The sequence below is a fragment of the Thamnophis sirtalis genome, unplaced genomic scaffold (assembly GCF_051295495.1).
Source record: "Thamnophis sirtalis isolate CommonGarterSnake01/CBP01778 unplaced genomic scaffold, rThaSir2_p1.2 scaffold_4, whole genome shotgun sequence".
Taxonomy (NCBI): Eukaryota; Metazoa; Chordata; class Lepidosauria; order Squamata; family Natricidae; genus Thamnophis; species Thamnophis sirtalis.
The window spans coordinates 51,324,167-51,330,186 of record NW_028261384.1 but is presented as its reverse complement, the minus strand read 5'-3'; positions in this window follow the sequence as shown (position 1 = coordinate 51,330,186).

Below are 6,020 nucleotides of genomic sequence, written 5' to 3'. Positions count from 1 at the left end.
GGATTTAACTTCCTGCAATTGTTTCAATTTATCTGAGTATAAACCGCACTGTATTCAGTACAATGTCTGAATAGGTGTGGATGCAATTCTCTTCGTATTCTCTTTTAGATACCACCAAAAACATTCACTGTTTATGCAATTTCGTTAAAGTACTGTTAAACAAACTAGCTTTTAAGTTTTACAACAATTGAAGGTGCTAGAAGTACCTCTGCATTGATCTCCTTCTGTAAGTCACAATAATTTTGCCAAAAGAGAAGGTCTTTGATTATCAATTGAGCAAGTGCAGTTACAGTTTATGCATGTTTACTTATTGGATCCTAAGTCCTATTGAACTACTTCCGTTAAAACTCTATGGTAAGTATGGTTTATCCTAATCATGCTCTGTTGAAAAATACATGGAGATCTGGGTCACTGATAAAACCAAGTTTCTAATTCAGAGGTTGGATTCACATACCAACTCTGCCAAATGCAATAAAATACAGTAAGTGTTAGCGCAACATCTCAATTTAGCAAATTCAATGACACACCCAAGTAAGTGGATAGAGAGAGGAGAGTCAGCAAAGGGCTAGGGTTCAGACTTTGTACTTTCTAATGGTGAGATGTGTATTTGATGTGTAAGTTGAATAAGCAGAAATAGGGAGGAAAGTTCAAAAGATATACCACTTAGAGAGAACATAAGTAAGATTCAGGAATTATGAGGAAGTTTAAATAGAAGTATTTCCTGGCTAAAGGGAAAAATAAAAAGGAAATAAAAATATTCCAGCAACTATTTTTTTAGGAATGTTATGTCTGCATAGAACAATAATTTAAGTTGTTTTATATATGGAGGAGGATGTGTGTGTAGAAAAAAAGTGCATAGTTCGTAGATTCTGATTACAAAATGTGGTAGTTAAATTTAGCTTCCTGTGCATCCAGCGATTGTGATTAATTAACCAAAGTTTTGTATTTTGTGCAGACATAGTTGCAGTTGTAATAACTTTATCTAGCACATTGAATGACCCCAGACATTATAGAATATAACCATTATTTATCGTTTAGCAATGTGTACTCAGCTGATTGTTTCTTTCAGTAACCATGATTAAGTGGGCAAAAGTTTGCCATACATATGGAGGTTTTTGCAATAAAAAAGGGAATATAGAATGAAGCTATGATAGAAAAATATTTTTTGTCTAGAGTTCTTGAAGATCAAGCAATAAATGATTAGGTCCAATGATATTTTGGAATGACAGTTTATTTTCTGTTTTTGAGAATGATTGCTAATTATATAAGAAAAAAAATTCTAGGTCTATTGATTCTGCCATCCTTCTGCATAGTGCCATTAAAAAAAAATCAGATCTGTAATTCAATTGCGAACACAGTGTAAGGCTGCTTCACTTCTTGAAAAACACAATGGCCCTGAATTATGTGATACATGGATCATTGAAGACTTAATGGAGCATTTTCCGAGAAGAGCAAGAAATATTAGTTGGAATTATTTCTCTTTGAAGAACAGGAAAGTACAGGTTAGAAATACCGCCTTTTATTATGATCACCTCTAACTGAGACAGTTTTTTAAAAAGTGGCCATTTAAAGTTTGTTTTAAACTTTATATGCAGTATTTTTCCCCCTTTGGTACAACACATTCCACAGCCTATGTGTTTATCAACTAGTAAAATGGTATGCCATATGCTAAGATACAAAAGATATTACTGTGAATTATACTCCACCCCTAGTGATTACAGATATTTCCATATGGAATTTAGTGGCAGCAATGCACAATTAAATCACCACCATTGGTTGTTCCAAGTAAAACTGCCTTTTGGAATTGTCCAATGGTCATTTTGTCAATACCAATAGTATTCAAGTAGTGCTCCAGTTGTTTTGCAATTGCACCCAAGGTGCCTATTTGCTTTCTTTTGCTACAGTCATTTTGTTTCTATTTGCAGACCTCTGTATTTTGTTATCTTCTCTAGTTTTTTTCTCTTCTCTTTTGCTGTCTCCAGGTACTGCCATATTCACCATTCAGATTTTTTGTCTTACTTATTGACATTTGTTACGGTCCATTTGACAACACTTCAAGTGACAGGGGCATGGGGAGGGAGTCATTCCCCCTCCCCCCCCCCCCCGACAGCTGGCTAAAGCTATACAAAAAGCCAGCCCTCACCGGCTCCCAGCTTCACAGACTGCAGGCTTGCAAAAAGCAATGTGGTTCCACCTGCAATCAAGTTAGGCTGGAGAGTGGGAGCAAGAGCAAGCACAGGGGAGATCCCAGAAAGAGGGAAGCCAGGCAAAGAGGTATGCTGTAGCACACACACTTCCCTCACCTCTTCTTTTGGAGGGTTCCGATCAGCTCCCCTCTCGCTTCTTTGCCTCTCCTCTCTCCCCAGCCTGTCAGCAGGAGGTGAGTGCATGGGTTTTATGGCATTTCCCACCTGAATAGCACACTGAATTTGCAATGGGGGAAGTGTTTGGGGAAGGCAGCAGGGAATGGGGGGTGGCGGAGGAGCTGCTTTCAAGCTATTGGGAGAGATATCCAATCCAACTTTGTGTGTGTGTGAGAGAGGGGGGGGGAAGGAGGGGGGGGAAGGGCGGTAGGAGAGAGATATTCAATCCTGTGCATGAATGTGTGTGTGTGTGTGTGTTTGAGAGAGAGACAGAGGGAGGGAGAAAAGAAGGGTGGAAGATACATCCAATCCAACTTCTCTGTGTGTGTGTGTTTGTGTGTGTTTGAGAGAGAGAGAGAGAGAGAGAGAGAGAGAAAGAGAGAGAGAGAGAGAAACACGGAGGGAGGGAGGGAGGGAGGAAAGGAGGGTGCGAGATACCCAATTCAACTTCTGTGTCTGTGTTAGAGAGAGGGGGGAGGGAGGGAGGGAGAGGCTGTCCAGTCTCTTCTTGAACATCTCCAGTGTTGGAGCACCCAGAACTTCTGGAGATAAGCAGTTCCACTGGTTAATTGCTCTTACTGTCAGGAAATTCCTCCTTAGTTTTAGGTTGCTTCTCTCTTTGTTCAGTTTCTTGTTTTGCCTTCTGCTGCTTTAGAAAATACATTGCCCCCCCCCTCTTTGTGGCAACCCCTTAAAATAGCAGTTAGACTTATATACCGCTTCATAGGGCTTTCAGCCCTCTCTAAGCGGTTTACAGAGTCAGCATATTGCCCCCAACAACAATCCGGGTCCTCATTTTACCCACCTCGGAAGGATGGAAGGCTGAGTCAACCTTGAGCCTGGTGGGATTTGAACAGCCGAACTGCAGTCAGCTGAAGTAGCCTGCAGTGCTGCATTTAACCACTGCGCCACCTCGGCTCTTAAAAGCCTGTTGCCTATCACACTTTTGGGCAAAGCATATGAGCCATTTCCTCCTTTCAGTGGTCCATGAAAGTACATCTATAGTATGTAGATAATAAAATCGAAAAAAGGTGAACATTTTTACAACTATAGATATGTTGATACTGGGTGTGACAAAGAATGGCTGTGAGGGGAGGGCCCAGGTGAGGCTCCCTTTGATGTGAGTGACATTGAGTTGACCAAGCCCACCCAGTCATATGACCACCAAGCCACACCCACAAAACAAGCCACACCCACAGAACCGGTAGTAAAAAAAATTTAAAACCCACCACTGCCTTGTACCCAATTCTTACTCTGAGTGGAATGTTGCAGCATGCAACCCTGATAGCCATTGGCCTTGTGCTCAACCACAGGGTTTGACTCCATGTGTTTTGCTACTTCAGCCACTGTCTCAAACCCCATTGCCTTAGATCTAGTCTCAATACTACCTTCCACTCAGATACACAGCCCAATTCTCACTGTTGCTATCGTAGTCTTGTCCTGCCTCCACAATCCTTGCTCCGGGTTTAGTTTCCCTTCTGTTCCTGGTTTCCCTCAGTTTTCTTGGGAGCCAGCTTCGGCTTGATATTGCCATTGAACATCAGGGGTGTAGCTTCAGCTTGATGCTGCCATTGAATAGCTGACCTTCAGCACTGCCAAGCAGCTGAGCTAAGTGTGTCCGCTGCTGTTGCCACTACTTTTGGCCACCCCAGACTCAGCCTGATTGCATTTCCTAAGGTGATAGCATTGCCCTGATACCACTGCTGAACAGCTTATCCCTGGCACCACTTTGCAGCCCAGCTGAGTGTGGCTGTTGCTGCTCCAGAACAGGCTCTTCCCTTGCTGAGCGACTTAGAAAGAGGCCACTTGATGCTGTTGCTGAACAGCTGACATCAGCATGGCCAAGCAACTTTCACTAATGTAATGTGTACACTTAGTCCACCGGATCAATGTGAAATGTATTTGTACAGGTAGTCTTCAATTTATGACCATAATGTAATCTTCCTTTTATGGTTGTAAGTTATGACAGCCCTAAAGTAGATTATCATGTGACCAACCTAATTTTACAAGCCTTTTTACAGTGCTTGTTAAACAAATGGGATGTTTTTGCCTCAAACTGGAAGTAAGTGCTGGTTTTCAGCGAAAACTTTATAAATTGTTGTCATGTGACCATGGGACATTGCAAATGGCCATAATTGCGTTGACCCTGGTCTTAATGAAGCACAGTGGTCCAAAGTCCTGTTGCTCAGTGGTCCAAAGTCCTCTTTTCTGATGAGAGCAACTTTTGCATCTCATTTGGAAACCAAGGACCCAGAGTATGGAGGAAGAATGGAGAGGTCAATCAAGCACAGTAATCCTATGGTCATTGAACCAGTTTTTGGTGCTTTTGCCAAAAGTTGCTCTCATCAGAAAAGAGGACTTTGGACCACTGAGCAACAGGACTTTGGACCACTGTGCTTCATTAAGACCAGGGCCTACACAGCCATCTACCAGGAGATTTTGAAGCACTTCATGCTTCCTTTTGTAGACGAGCTTTATGGGGATGCTGACTTCATTTTCCAGCTGCCCACACTGTAAAAAGCACCAAAACCTGGTTCACTGACTGTGGGATTACTATGCTTGATTGGCCAGCAAACTTGTCTGAAATGAACCCCATAGAGAAAGAGAAAGATGAGAGACATGAGACCAAACAATGCAGAAGAGCTGAAGGCCGCTATTGAAACTTCCTGGTCTTCTATAACACCTCAGCAGTGCCACAAGCTGATAGCTTCCATGCCACGCCGCATTGAGGCAGTAATTGCTGCAAAAGGGGCCCAAACCAAGTACTGAGTACATATGCATACTTATACTTTTCAGAGGTCCGATATTGTGCTATGTACAATCCTTGTTTTATTGATTGCATGTAATATTCTGAGATGGTGGATTTGGGGTTTTCATGACTGTATGCCATAATCATCACAATTATGACAAATCATGGCTTGAATTATCTTGTTTTGCATGGAATAAGTCTTATCTCATATATTAGTTTCACCTTTTAAGCTGCATTACTGAAACAAATGAACTTTTGCACGATATTCTAATTTTTCGAGTTTCACCTGTAAATCTAGGTGGGTCCCTATAAGGGCTCCTCTCCTAACTTAAGAAAGTGAAGACTCTTGAAACTGAGTATTTCAAAAGGAACCTTTTATTAAGTAGAATGGCAGCCATTGAATTCAAGGCAACATCTGAATCCCCTTAGGCAATGCAAGTAGAATTAAAGCAGTAGAGACCCTCCCATTGGTTAGAATGCAGATTTTAGCCAATACACAAGTGTGATGATGTTTCCTTTATCAACTGCCCTGAGAGCTGAATAAACATAGATTCCCATGGCTATCTTCCGTTAGACATTAAAGTGAAACGTTCCACATGGCCATCATAAACATTCCCCACAAAAGGTGAGGGGCTCTCCAGGCCCCTTTGGTGCCAGGAAACCAGTTGTAAAATATCAGTTGTCACAGGCAATGCTAATAAATCCACTCCAAGGCCCTCTTCCTCCCAATTGAATGGCAGTATTACTTTTAGAGATCTGACATGCTGCTGTCCTTAGAAAAAGGAGAGATCCACCTGTGAAAAGATAGAAACAAAAATTCCATCATAGTGTTTTAAAAAGGTTAGTCAGGATATTGGGAGTAATTTTTTTTTAGTAAGGTAGGGGCCCTAACTTGGTGTTTAGCTACC